General features: G+C 47.3%; 1 protein-coding gene across 4 annotated transcripts in view; it reads right to left on the reverse strand.

The window, feature by feature from the left end:
* PLEKHG3 (pleckstrin homology and RhoGEF domain containing G3) overlaps positions 1–6,782 on the reverse strand; it is a 49,013-nt gene extending 42,231 nt beyond the window's left edge. For 2 of the 4 annotated variants that reach the window (XM_060174830.1, XM_060174829.1), the window contains exon 1: positions 5,547–5,953. The gene's annotated coding sequence lies outside the window, so the exon portion shown is untranslated. Of the gene's footprint in view, positions 1–5,546; positions 5,954–6,199; positions 6,367–6,567 lie in introns of those variants that run through there. The other 2 variants (XM_060174832.1, XM_060174828.1) reach the window with 2 other exon arrangements.
* Between the last annotated feature and the right edge of the window lie 7,343 nt (positions 6,783–14,125).

Below are 14,125 nucleotides of genomic sequence, written 5' to 3' on the forward strand. Positions count from 1 at the left end.
AAAGAGAAAAAAAAAAAAAAAAAACAGCACAAATACTGGTTCCCTTCTTCTCTCAATGAACACCTGCCATCTAGTGATCCACCTGCCTTGCACACATAGTCTGCAGCCTGGGGAGTAAAGGCTGTGGGTTTTCAGTAACCCCTACTACCTGCAGACCCTATCTTGCCCCATGGGGTCCTGCTCTCCTGGCATGAACTGAGTTCAATCTTCAGCATCATATGTACCATAGTGATGGTGCGATTCTCCTTCCACTCTATCACTAGTAAATAAATCTAGGGGGATGGGCAGTGGCACACCCATTTGAGCATACATGCTACAATTTGCAAGGGCCTGGGTTCAAGCCCCCACTCCCCATGTGCAAGGCAGAAGCTTTAAGAGCAGGGAAGTCAATGCTGCAAGTGTCTTTCTTTCCTCCTATCACTCCCCACCCCTGCCCACCATCCCTATTCCTCTATTCCTAACAAAAGAAAGGGAAAAAAAAATGTTTTGCCATTTTTAAATTATATTTATTGGATAGAGACAGCCAGAAATTGAGAAGGGGGAAAGAGACAGAGAGATACCTGCAGCCCTGCTTCACCACTTGTTAAGCTTTCCCCCTGCAGATGAGGACTGGGGGGCTTGAACACGGGTCCTTGCACACTGTAACATGTGCTTAAACGTGTGCCATGGCCCAGCCCCTAGGAAAGAAAAATTATAGCTATTGGGAACAGTGGATTTGTCATGCAGACACACCAAGCCCCAGCAATAACCCTGGTGGCAACTTAAAAATAAAAGAGAAATAAATAACTAAAAAGCCCTAGTCTCCCTTGGTTTTGTGCCCTGAGTGGGCAACAGCCCACTCAGGCTGGGCCTGACCCTACGAGGTTTTTCCCCAAACTCTATGAAACAAAAACTAAAACGGAAAAATCCACCAAGCCCGGGAAAACTCTCAGGAAAGGACCCAGCATCAGCAACCCTGCTGATTACACTTTCTACTGTTCTTCAAGATATGTGAGAACAAAGGTGACTCGAGCCTTGTTCCTGGCTTCAGAGAGCTTCTGATCAAAATGAGAACAGTGACCCAGTAAGAAGGCTTGAGCCCAGAGGGACAGCCTGAGTTTGTTTCTAGAAATGCCTCCTTCAGATGGCAGGCTAGTCATCTCTGCTCAACTTCCTCAGGGTCCAGGCTCTGTCAGCAATCCTGGCAAGCTCCTTCCCCACTGAGCTGACTTGGCTGGTCTTCCTTAGCAGTGGGGCCATCAAGGGGAGTGGTTCAGCTGATGACCACTTCCCTGCACCTCACCCTCTACCAGCTGGCTGGCTTCCGCAGCCAGGGCAGGGTCCTCAGGAAACCGCTCACCACAGCTTTGACAGCAGTCTTTTACATCAGGGCCCTCCCTCTAAGGTTGGTGGTTCCTCAGGCAGAGGACGACAGCCTCCTTAGATCAGCGGGTGGAAGCAGTGTAGGGCACAGCTAAGCTGCCAGGGAGTGGCCAGACTCTTGAGTTCTAATAATGTCTGTTGATTCTTATCTCGCTAAATGCTGGTCCATGATGGACCCTTTCTGAAACTTTTTTCAGGGCTCCTTTGGAGCCTCCATCAGAACATTCCTGCCACTCCCAAAAGGCTTTAGTTGTCCAGCACTCCCCCCTACGCTGCCATTCATGTTCTCCGTATAAACTTATCTATTTAACATGAGGTGGAGTATAGATAGTCTTCCCACAAAAAGGCAGAGTTGGAGAGGCCAGAGACAAAAAGGTATGATGGATTGAGACAGGGTGGGAGCAGAGGGAATTTCAGGGCAAGGAAGGTCCAGCCCCCCTGCTCTCCCTAGCCACCCACCCCCCCCCACACACACACAGCTCACTCATCCTTGGAGGAAGCAGCATACACCTGCCCTCACTCCCCTACACACACACCTCAACCCTCAGGAAGTTAGAATAGGGGAGAATAGTCTCACTGGCTATACAGTCTATACAAACTAGGGGTTTTCACCTTCCTCTAGTTCCCCCACCTGCCCAATTTCTGAAATGAGATCTTTTCAGAGTCCTTAGCAATGACATGGAATATCTTGGGGCTACCCATGCAGAAGTTGAAAGGTGAAATTAAGAAATTAAAAAAAAAAAAAAAACTAGCTCTTGTTGCTTGCCTCAGTAGGCCTTACTAAGACTTATAGGTTATCTCATGAGTTCATGTTCATTCTCACGACACCACAGGTGGTAAGCAGGATGACTAACTCTATTTTACAGGTGAGAACAACAGGCTCAAAGGGGTTCAGGCCTGCAGGGCTAGTAGGCTGTCAGGCTGGGATCTGAAGCCAGGCACATGGGATTCCAAACCCTGCTCTTCAGCACCTCAAGTTTGTTGCTTGAACTGGGTTTCAGGAAAGGGAAATGAGAAATGGAGAGCAATACCTCATTCAGGCATTACCTGAGAATATCCCTTCCTCAGAGTTCCCAGGTCACCCCCTCTGAAATACCTCATTCCTCCCATGACAGCCCACATCCACCTTCCCTCTCCTACTTTGCTGCTTATCAGTAACAGGCACCACATTCCAATTATCTACTTTGTTAACTACTGTCCCGCAAGCTTAAAGACTTGTTAATTTTTTTTTAATTTTATTTTAGAGATGGAGAAACAGAGAGAGTAGTAGGAAAAGAGACTATAGCACCAAAGCTTCCTTCAGTGCTTCAGTGTGGTGGGGGCTGGGCTCGAACCTGGGTCACTTACTTGCCGAAGCAGTACACTATTCACGTGAGCTATTGTGCCAGCCTATTAAAATAAAAAAAAAAATTAAAGACTTTAAATGAGAGCTAAGAAGCAAGAGTGTGGGAAGAAAATTTGGATTACCCATTAATTTGGGGAATAAAAATTAATACAAAGGCTCTGGGACAAGCTGGGGGGGGGGGGCCAAAAGAGCCTGGCAAAGGAAAAGGAGGGTTTGTTGGGTCCCCTGTGGACCAGAGAACCTTCCGGCTGGCAGTAGTAATTTCCAGCAGCTAGGGCTCCAGGCTGAGGGCTTCTGCTGGGGAGGAAGGGCTTTGCAGTCCTAGAACAAAGGCCTATGGGCATGCAGCTGGCCAGGGAGGCAGGACAGAGGAGGGGACTGAGGGGGAACAGATGAGCTGAAGCCAGCCCCTCAGTGCAGCTGCAAAGGCAACACCATCTCAAGCACAGAATCCCTTCAACTCAACACACAACAGAAAAAGAAAATAAAAAAGCTAAATGGCTTCACAATTAACCCTCCAGGGTCAGTGCCCAGTCTAGGTTCAAAGCAATCAGGCAACCCCCCAAGGCTGGAAGCCAGAGCCTTCACAAGGTTGGGAGTGGAGAGGAAGGAGCAAGTCAAATATCTGGAACACAGTCCTTTCTCCCCTCCGACCCCAGGTCATCCCCCAAGCCATGGCCTTTGGCCTCATGTGATGTAAACACACTGGCCGCAGGAATAGCTGTGGATTTGGTAAGGCAAATGTTTATTCTGGAGCTGAGATATTACAGGCCAGGCGGGTGTCAACTTCCACTGGTTCCTGGTATCAGTGACACAACATGGGTGGGATATATCCAGTGCTCTGGAGCCTTTAGGGACCACTCCAGGCCCCAAAAGTGAGCCCGTTCTTTAGAACAGGGGTTCATGAGAACCTTCCCAATGAGTCTTCATTTGCTCCTCACAGCCTCTATCAAGAAGGGCAAGCAAGTACCCCCAGTGTACTCATGTGGGAACTGAGTCAGAAAAGATATCTGACTTGCCCTGGCTAGGCTGGACAAAGCATGAGTTAGACACAGTTAGACACAGAGAGAGGCAAACTAAGCTCAAGTTGATCAGTGGCTGAAAAGGGACCAGACTCAACTCTTCCCAGCGCTCAGGGCTCTACAGGCAGTCTCCATGTGGATGTGAAGGAGGCAATCTGAGGTACCTTCCAGCCAAAGGACATTATGAGGTACCATCACTCTTTGGTGTACAGCAGTAGTGCCTGGACCCAAATTCTGTGCTGGATTCCTCAGTCCTCTTTCTACTTTCTCTGCTATGTCACTTCTAATCAGAGGCAGCAGGAAAGCCCCCAAGGCAGCTCTTAAACCATTCTGTTACTAGGTTTTATCCTCTCTACCTCCATCCTCAGGGCAAGATAGGGGTTGTCCAACCTTTGGGGGGGTGGTACACAGCAGTCTCACCAGTAAGTATAGAGATGAAGCACCCCGGGGATCACAGGGAAGGGGTAAATAACAAAGAAAAGGGGGGGGATACCCTGCATTTCTCTGAAAGACAACTATGGGGTTGTTTCACTCATATATGCAATATAAAGAACTAGAGCACATGAAATTCTAAAAAAAAATGTCACTAAGACTAAAAAGTATGCTGATTACTGGGGGGGGGGGAGACAGAACTATGGTGGTGGGTATAGTGTGGAACTTTACCCCTGTAATCATATGATCTTGTAAACTTTTACTAAATCTCTAATAACACATTTTAAATCAGAGAAAGAAAGAAAGAAAGGGTACACTTTGTCTTTTGGTTCTTACTCCCTAGGATTTCTGCTGTGGGGAGAGCGGTGATTTTTACTTTCAGCAGAGCAAAGGGAAGAGCCTGAACGACACTTTCCAGAAGACCAGAGCTAAGCGTACAGCAGGGAGCCCTCTTGGGACTGTCATTACTCTCCCTGCTTATTATTTCTTGGGCAAGGTTAAGTGATTGGGCTGCATGCAGAGGCATGGCTGGGGTGCCTCTGGGAACCCCCAGACCAGCGTTACTGTATGGTTATGCAGTCTGGGTCGCTTCCTAGGGGACCCCAAATCAAAGCATGGGGGGAAAGTTCTTTCATTTGCCAACAGCTTGGCAAATAAAAGTCTTACAAAGGCCACAAACACTGCCCCCCTCAATAGCACCTCTCTAGTCTCCCACTCCTTTTGTTCTCAAAAGCAACCGCAATGGAGTAAAAGTAACTACTATCTATCAATAGAAACCTCTTTAAAAACTCCATTGCCGGCCTTTCTCTGTCTTTCAAACCCCCTACCCCCCAAGAAAAACAAAACGGGAATGACAAAATGGGAATTAAATCGATTTCGGGGGTGGACTCGGTCGAAACAGACAGTAGCCCCTCTTATCTCTTGCACCCCACTCTAATCTCTCCAGAACACGAGTCCCAAGTGGCACCAAACCGGAACAGACAGCTGGTGCCCCTAGAGCTCCCGGGACCAGAGGTTGGAGTCCCTCCCCCGAAGAGGGTACCCCGCCCGGACCCACAGTCGGAGGCCAGGAGCAGCCGGGGCGCAGTGAGGGCGGGTGCGCGCAGCCTCGCGGGCTTCCCGGGTTTCAAACTGAGCGGGGCGCGCTCGCTCCTTTTGTTCCCGGGGTGGGAGTGAAAGCACAGGAAATGTCTCCTTGCACCAGTTTCCCGCGCCTCAGCTGCACCCCAGGGGTCCCGGGCATCTCAACTGCCGCCCAAAAGCTGAACCCGCAGGGACTGACGGGACGGTGCACCCCGGGCCGGTGGGAGCCTCAGACTGAGCCTGAGCACTGCCACCTGGCCGGCTGCACCCGTAGAACTAGAGGGGCGAGAGGGGGCACTCACCGCGCGGTCGCCGCCCCGCCGGTCCGCACGCCCGGAGCGCGAGTCTGCCAGGTGCCGCGGCGAAGCGGGCGCGAGTTTGAAAGTCGCTCCGGGAAGGGCCGAGGCTGCCGCCGCGCCCGCCCACCGCCCGCCCCGCGCGCCTGGGGACGCGGCCAACTGCGAGCACAGCCTCCGGGGACCCCGGCTCGCGCACCGCTTCCCAGCGCCCGGCAGGAAGTGGGAGCCGAGGCGAGCCTGGGCTACAGCGGGAGGGAGGGTGAAGGGAGGGGCGGGCCAGGAATTTTTCCAGTGGGTGGAGACTGGGGCCGCGGCCGGAGCCCGGCGAGCGGGGGCAGCAGCGGGGCTGGGGCCGGCCAACTTTGCTGCGCTGCGAGCCCGGGCCGCAGGTAAAGGCGGCGAGCGCGCGGCTAATGATTAACCCCCGGGCGGGGCGGGGCGGGGCGGGGCGGGGCGCATGCAGGAGCCGCGGGCCGAGCGCTCCCGGGCAGCCCCGAGGCGGCCAGACACAATGGCGCACGTGGTGGGGGTCACCCAGGTGTCGCCACAGACCCGAGGTCCCAGCCCAGGGGACACGGAACCACCCGAATGTCCCTGTGGTGCTGGCAGGCTCTCCAGTGACTCCCTAGGCTTGAGTCGGAGGGTCCAGATCTTACCAGACCAAGTTCTGTCGGCGCTTCTGAGTCATAAGGCAGGTCTTGAATTCCACGGCGAAACTGGGTGCCGATGACTCTTTCAGAGGTAAATCCAAATCTCAGAGACGCGGACCAGAAAGATCAAGAAACCCGATAGCTTACAGGGAGGGAGCTCCACCAAAAGACTCCTAAGCGGGAAACACAAGATGCAGCAGCCTGATTCATGATAGAAGACCTTTTTTTTTTTTTTTTTGGTGGGGTGGGGTGCAGACAGACGACCTGTGTCCGTTTTTTATGTGACCACATGGGCCTGGAAAGGTACACACTCGGAGACAGGGGGAGGGATCCAATAGGGACAGACTTGATTTTGAGCAAGAGCAGACACACACCTGGAATGATTCACCAATAAAGGTCCCGGGTGGCTGATGGGGGCAGACGCTGGCTGGCTGTCCCTGCCCAAAGCCAGAGAGGGACTCTGGTCAGAGTGGTGTCTCTGGTCCGATATTGTCTTCACTTTGGCGGGAGGAGGATGGGATGCTATCAGAACCTTTGGTTGTATCTGACCTGTGGGCGTAGGTAAGCTTGCATAGTAAACGGCATAAAAGAAGAAACCTTCAGAACAAAATGGAACCACGATTTAAAGAAACTGCTTCAGGCTAATGCAAGCTCCAGGTATTTTTACCGGGAGGGGTGGGGAGGAGCCGTCGCGAGAGGAAATGGCTTTCAGGTGACTTTGAAACTGATCCAGGAGAGGGTAGGGTGAAGACTGCTGGGTTCCTCGCGGGGACCGGTGGGCACAGGGCCTGTGAGTCCTGGCTGCCGGACCCACATTCCTCAGGGTGGGAGGGTCTGCTCAGGCCTTGCACAGCGCTGGGGAAGGTGAAAGTTGAGTTTGTGGAAGGGGACTCAGATAAACAGTTCTGCGGTTCTACTATACACAATAGCCCAGGCTCCCGGCTGGAGAGAAAATTGCACAGTGGCCGCTTCTTGGGAGTCATAGCAGGGGCTGTTCTTCACCACTATATATTCTGGGGTTTTTTTCTTCTCTCTCTCTCTCTCTCTTTCATCTTGTATATTCAATCCAGCCCTTGATTATAATGCCTTGCATTGTTTCAAACAGTTTTAAATGTTGGTGTCCGTAGTTTATTTCCTAAACGGATTGTTATCTTTCCTTCTGACTGAAGTCATGTAGGAAACAGCCAGGACTAGAGTTCAGATGAAATTATGTTGAGATCCAATCTCACCTGAATGTGTCTGGGCCGCAGCACTGCTGGGAGCTTCTCCTTTCTTTCCTGACCCATGCATGCTTTGGTGGCCTCGCCCTCCCTGCTATTAAATCATTTATTATTATAATAACAGCTTGTGCCTCAGTAATGCCTTTAATCCAAGATCTCAGAGTGCCACAACTAATACAACTTAATTTACCTTCACATTTACTCCCACTGAAATGGGGAGATGGAGGTATTCTCCTCATTTTATAAGTGAGAAAACCAAAACAACAGAGTTGAAATGACTCACTAAGGGAAACTAATAGCTTGGTTTCTTCTTCTCTCCCTTCCCCTCCTCCTTCCTAACTCTGGACTGCCAGCATTTCAACCCCCCAGAGACAAAGGCCATTGAGTTTTCACAATAAAGAACATTTCCAAACTGTCATTTCAGCTGCCCTATTGTAGTAGACCTTATGGGGGGGGGGGGGGCGGTTGATGGTGATGGTGTGTAAACACTGAAGGTCCCCTAAGGCTCTGTGCCTCCCAAATGAAATCCCAAACATGGAAGACACCCACCCCTCTCAAAAACCCTTGTCAAAAGAATCAAAAAACCCTGCCAAACCTCAAGATCTCAAACATCCAAGCTTTTTAGCAATGTTTGCCACAAATGGGAGCCACAAGCTACAAAAGAAAAATAAATTGGGCATCACTAAAATTTAAAGGCTGGAGAGATAGCATAATGATTATGCAGCATATTATACTTTCATTTCTGAAGTACTGAAGGTCCCAGGTTCAGTCCCCAGCATCACTATAAAGCAGAGTGATCATTGCTCTGGTAAGGAAAGAAAAGAAAGGAAAAAGGGTGTGGGGAAGGTGTTGAAATTTAAAACTTTAAGTGCAAAGAGTTAGTTCAATTGGACAGTGTGCCTGCTTTATCATGTACTGGGCCCAGGTTTGAGCCTGGGCCCCATAATACTAGAGGAAGCTTTGGAGCTGTGGTATCTCTCCCTCTGTCTCTCTTTCTACCTGAAAAAGTCAGAGCAGTGAAGGCGTGGCTGAGGAAAAAAAATAATTTCTTAAACTTTAATGTCTCCAATCACAGTGAAAAATCAAAAAAGGAGACTTTATTTAGGGTATAGAAAAAAACCTCTACAACACAATGAAAAAGAAAAACAATATCTTTAATTAGCAAAAAGATTTAAATGTCATGTCTCTAAAGGGGCAAATAAGCTCATGAAAAGATAACATCATTAGTCATCATGAAAATATTAAAAATGTAGTGAAATGTCACTTTATATACCCCTAATGCGGCTAACATAAAAGAAATACAGCAATGTGTTGGCTCTATGGAAAAATAAGAAGGCTCATACAATGTTGTTAAGACTGTAAAATGGTGCAACTGATTTGGAAAACAGTCTGACAGTCCCTCAGAAATGTAAAATAAAGTTACCATATGATCCTGCAATGTCACTCCTAGGTATATATACCCAAAAGGACTAAAAATACTTGTCCACATAAAGTTGTATCCAGGAACGTTCAGGACAAGATTTTATTATTCACAGTAACCAAAATATAGGAATAGTGCAAATGTCCGTCAGCTGATGAATGGGTAAGCAAAATGTATATCATACAATAGACTACCACTCAGTCATTAAAAGGAGTGAAGCAGCACAGCTATATACAAGATACTGGGTACTGTACAGCAAACCATAACAAAGGGACTTTTCAAAGTTAACCCAATTAACAAATAATGTGATGATAATATTAACTATCAATTGTCTTTTTGAACCCTAAGACAGCAGGAACCTCACATCTTCACTATAGAGCCCCTACTTCCCCCAGTCCTGGAACCCTTGGATAGGGCCCACTTTCCCGTATGCATCTCCCAATCCAAACCAAATAATATTGCATCCGCCGATCACAACCTAACCAAAGCAACGATTGCCACCTCAACATGCTTCACCTCAGACTGTATCCAGAGACTTCACGTGTGGAATGACAACCCTTCAGCTTCATTACTCGGGTGAGACCTTTCCTTTTATAGTACACTCTAATTTCATCTCAGGTAGTTCACTTTCTAACAAAGTCCCATAACCTAGAGATACACCAGTTTCTGTGAGAGAGAGCTTATGTGCACACGTATCCATAAACTACTGCAAAATATATACCTGAAAGCAGAAGTACACTAGAGTTTGCAGTTCCAGATGCCACCAGGATGCTGGCCAGGCTTCCCTGGATTGAAGACCCCACCAATGTGTCCTGGAGCTCAGCTTCCCCAGAGACACACGCTACTAGGGAAAGAGAGAGGCAGACTGGGGGTATGGACCGACCAATCAACGCCCATGTTCAGCGGGGAAGCAATTACAGAAGCCAGACCTTCTACCTTCTGCAACCCTCAACGACCCTGGGTCCATGCTCCCAGAGGGCTAGAGAATGGGAAAGCTATCATGGGAGGGGGTGGGTTATGGGGATTGGGTGGTGGGAATTGTGTGGAGTTGTACCCCTCCTACCTTATGTTTTTGTTCACTAATCCTTTCTTAAATAAAAAATTTTAAAAAATAAAAGGAGTGAAGCACTGATTTGTGCTAGAGTAAAGGAAAAGGAACTTTGTTATTATTTTTGCCACCAGGGTTATCACTGGGGCTTGGTCCTTGTGTGATTGACTCCACCACTCCTGGTGGCCTTTTCCCCTCCTTTCTTTTTAATATTTATTTATTATTATTCTTTATTTGAACAAGCAGAGAAAAATTGAGTGGTAAGGGGAGATAGAGAGGGAGAGAGAAAAAGAAAGACACTTGCAGCTGCCTCAGCACTCATGAAGCTTCCCCTCTGCACATGGGGATCAGGGACTTGAAGCCAGGTCCTTGCACATGATAATGTGGGCTCAATCAGGTGCACCACTGCCCAGCATCTTTTCTCTCTCTTTTTTTAAGGTTCTCTCTCTCTTTTTTTTAATGTTTTTATTTATTTATTAATAAGAGGAGTAGGAGGAGAGAGAGAAAGAACCAGACATCACTGTGGTACATGTGCTGTTGGGGATTGAACTCAGGACCTTATAGCTTGAGAGTCCAATGCTTTATCCACTGTGCCACCTCCTGGACCACACTTTTCTCTCTCTTTTCTTTTTTCTTTTTGTTTTCCTTTTCTTACCTTTTTTTTTTTTTAAGAATGTATTTATTTATTTATTTATGAGAAAGATAGGAGGAGAGAGAAAAAGAGCCAGACATCACTCTGGTACATGTGCTGCTGGGGATTGAACTCAGGACCTCATACTAGAGAGTCCAATGCTTTATCCACCTCCCTGACCACTCTTTTTTTTTTTTTTCCTTAAAGAGAGAAATAGAGGGGAAAGAGTGAGTGAGAGGAACAGAGACACCTGCAGCATCCCACCACTCGTGAAGCTTCCCCCATACAGATAGGGACCAGGAACTTGAACCAGGGTCCTCAGGCATGGCAACATCTACTCTCTATCAGGTGTGCCACTGCCCTGCACCTAGAAAGGAACTTTGAAAATATTATGATGCGAGTCGGGCAGTAGCACAGCGGGTTAAGCACACATGGCATGAAGCACAAGTACCCACATAAGGATTCTGGTTCGATCCCCTGGCTCCCCACCTGCTTTACAGTAAAGCCGGTCTGCAGGAGTCTATCTTTCTCTCGCCCTCTGTCTTCCCCTCCTCTCTCCATTTTTCTCTGTCCTATCCAACAACAATGACATCAGTAACAACAATAATAACTACAACAACAATAAAAAGGGCAACAAAAGGGAAAATAAATAAATATTAAAAAAGGGAAATATGAGAAGTCAGTCACAAAGGACTACAAATGTATAACTCTATTTATACAAATTCTTGAGAATAATCAAGTCTGTACAGACAGAAAGTAGACTAGCAGGTCCTTTCAGGTTGGGGTGAGATGGGAATAACTAGTGAAAATGCCTTGAGAGGTGGCACAGTGGAAATGATGTAGGATTTGGAAACATGAGGTCCTAAATTCAATCCCTGGCATTATATATGCCAGAGTGATGCTCTGCTCCAGGTCTCTGTGTTCTGGTTCTCTCTCATTAACATACAAATGATTTTTTTTCTTTAATGTGGAGCTACTGCTAAAGGTTCAGGTTTCTTCTAGGAGTAACTACATATGTTAAAAAATGGAGAGACAACATAGTGGTTATGCAAAAAAAAAGATCTTCATGCCTGAGGCTCCCAGGTCCCAGGTTTAATCCCCAGTACCACCACCAGCCAGTGCTGAGCAGTGCTTTGTTGTCACTCTTTCTCTCTGTCTCTCTCTGTGTATGTATGTGTATCTCTTTCATTAAGATAAGTTATAAAATATTTCTTAAAAATATTTTGATGGTTGTATGACTCTAAGTATACATACATGCAAAAAAAAAAAAAAAAAAAAAAGCCCAGGTGAAGAAAAAGCTCTGTCAATAGAGCACATGGAGCCAGGTGGTACCAACCTGGTTAAGTGCACATGTTATAATACGCAAGGACCAGGGTTTGAGCCCCCAACCCCCACTTGCAGGGGGAAAGCTTTGCAAATGGTGAAACAGTACTGCAGGTGTCTCTCTGTCTCTCTCCCTCTGTATCATCCCCTTCCTTCTCAATTTCTGACTGTCTCTATCCAATAAATAAATAAAGATAATAAAAAATTAAAAATATAGGGCACAGACTTGCATACCTGAAACTCCTGGTTGCCCCAGGACAGTATATGCAGAAATAGTGCTCTGACCTGTCTCTATCTCTTTTGAACATGAAAATCTATCTTATATTAAGTAAATAATTTTTCAGGGGTGGGTGGTAGCGCAGCAGGTTAAGCGCACGTCGCACAAAGCACAAAGACCAGAGCAAGGATCCCAGTTCGAGTCCCCGGCTCCCCACCTGCAGGGGCGTCACTTCACAGGCAGTGAAGCAGGTCTGCAGGTATCTATCTTTCTCTCCCCTTTTCTGTCTTCCCCCTCCTCTCTCCATTTCTCTCTGTCCTATCCAGCAACAACGGCATCAATAATAACTACAACAATAAAACAGCAAGGGCAACAAAAGGGGAAAAAATAAATAATTTTTCACTTATTTTTAGCAGAGCATTGCACAGCTCTTATTTATGGGGTAGGAGAGGGGATTGAATCTGAGACTTCAGAGCCTCAGGCATGAAAATATTTGCATAACCAGTAAGCTATCTCCCCTGCCCCAAAATAAAAAATTTTCAAGTGTATATAAAAAGTCACTGCATTATATACATTAAATGAGCCAGCTATGTAGTATGCAAAATATATCTCAATATAGGTTGTTGTGTGAGCCACTACCACCCACTCCAGAGCTACCCATTGGCCTGTAATCAGAAGCTATCAGAATCCTGGTGAACAAGAGCTCCACCCTGCATTTCTCCAGAGCACAAGGAATCAGTTCAATATCAAGTAGTGCCTTATGAGACAATGATTCAGAGTCCTGTGGCCCCTAGACTTCCTGAAAGGAGTAAAATGGGAGGTTTGTAACTATCTTTGAGAGGGCAGTGGCCTGAGGGTGAGGGTGAGGGGTTCCCTTCCTGAAGTTCTTTATCGCCAGTCTGAACTCCTGGGTGGCAGAAAAATATGATATCAGAAAGGGGAAGAAAGTATGGGGGAAGGGAGAGGAAGACTTCTCCCATTCTTTCTACATTCAAGTTTCTAGCCAGCCGCTGTTGTGGGGAGCTCTTGGAGGAAATGAGCTGTTTGTTTGAGTATGTGTCTACAACAGAAGCATTTGCCAATCACTTGTGGTTTTTCAAGAACCAGGGAGTGGCGTATGAACCATGTCTGAAGGTCACTTATGTTCAACTCTGTTATCAGTAGATAAAGGGGCACTTTTCACAACACCTGAAACCAGAGCCCCCACTAAAACATCCACTTTGGCAATCTAGGAGTCAATTAGCAGACAAGCATCGCATTCTTTCTATTGGCATCACCAGCTATAGACTGAGCTCAGTGCCTGCACAATAAACCCACCACTCTTGGCTGATACTTTTTTCTTTCTTTTGTAGAGACAAAAATGGGGGCCGGCAGAGTAGAGAGAGAGAAAGAGAAACATTTGCATTACTATTCCATCTCTAATGAAACTTCCCCCCTGCAGGTGGGGACCAGGGACTAGAACCGAGGTCTTCATGCATGGTAACATGCATGGTGCTCTACCAGATGTGCCACTGCCCAGCCCCCTATTAAGAAAAATTTTTATTGGGGGTTGGGCGGTAGCACAGTGGGTTAAGCGCACGTGGTGCAAAGCACAAGAACTGGCTTAAGAATCCTGGTTCAAGCCCCGAGCTCCCCACCTGCAGGGGAGTTGCTTCACAGGTTGGTGAAAGCAGGTCTGTAGGTGTCTATCTTTCTCTCCCCATCTCTGTCTTCCCCTCCTCTCTCTATTTCTCTCTGTCCTATCCAACAACAACGACATCAAAAACAACAACAATAAAAACAACAAGGGCAACAAAGGGAATAAATAAATATTTTTTAAAAAGAAGAAAAAATAAAGTCCAATGGATAAGGCATTGGACTTTCAAGCATGGGGGGTCCCGAGTTTGACACCCCCCCCTCCAAATCACATGTGCCAGAGCAGATGGAAGACTCCACTTTGATTCGTGTGAAACGCTTCATCTTCAACAGCCCAGTGACAAGCAGGGCAGGATGTACCTACCCAGCACTGTACTGTAATCCTCAGAAAACAAATTAGTGCGACCTTAATTAGGAGATAATTGCCCAGTTACTTGC

The sequence above is a fragment of the Erinaceus europaeus genome, chromosome 16, assembly GCF_950295315.1.
Source record: "Erinaceus europaeus chromosome 16, mEriEur2.1, whole genome shotgun sequence".
NCBI classification, from domain to species: Eukaryota; Metazoa; Chordata; class Mammalia; order Eulipotyphla; family Erinaceidae; genus Erinaceus; species Erinaceus europaeus.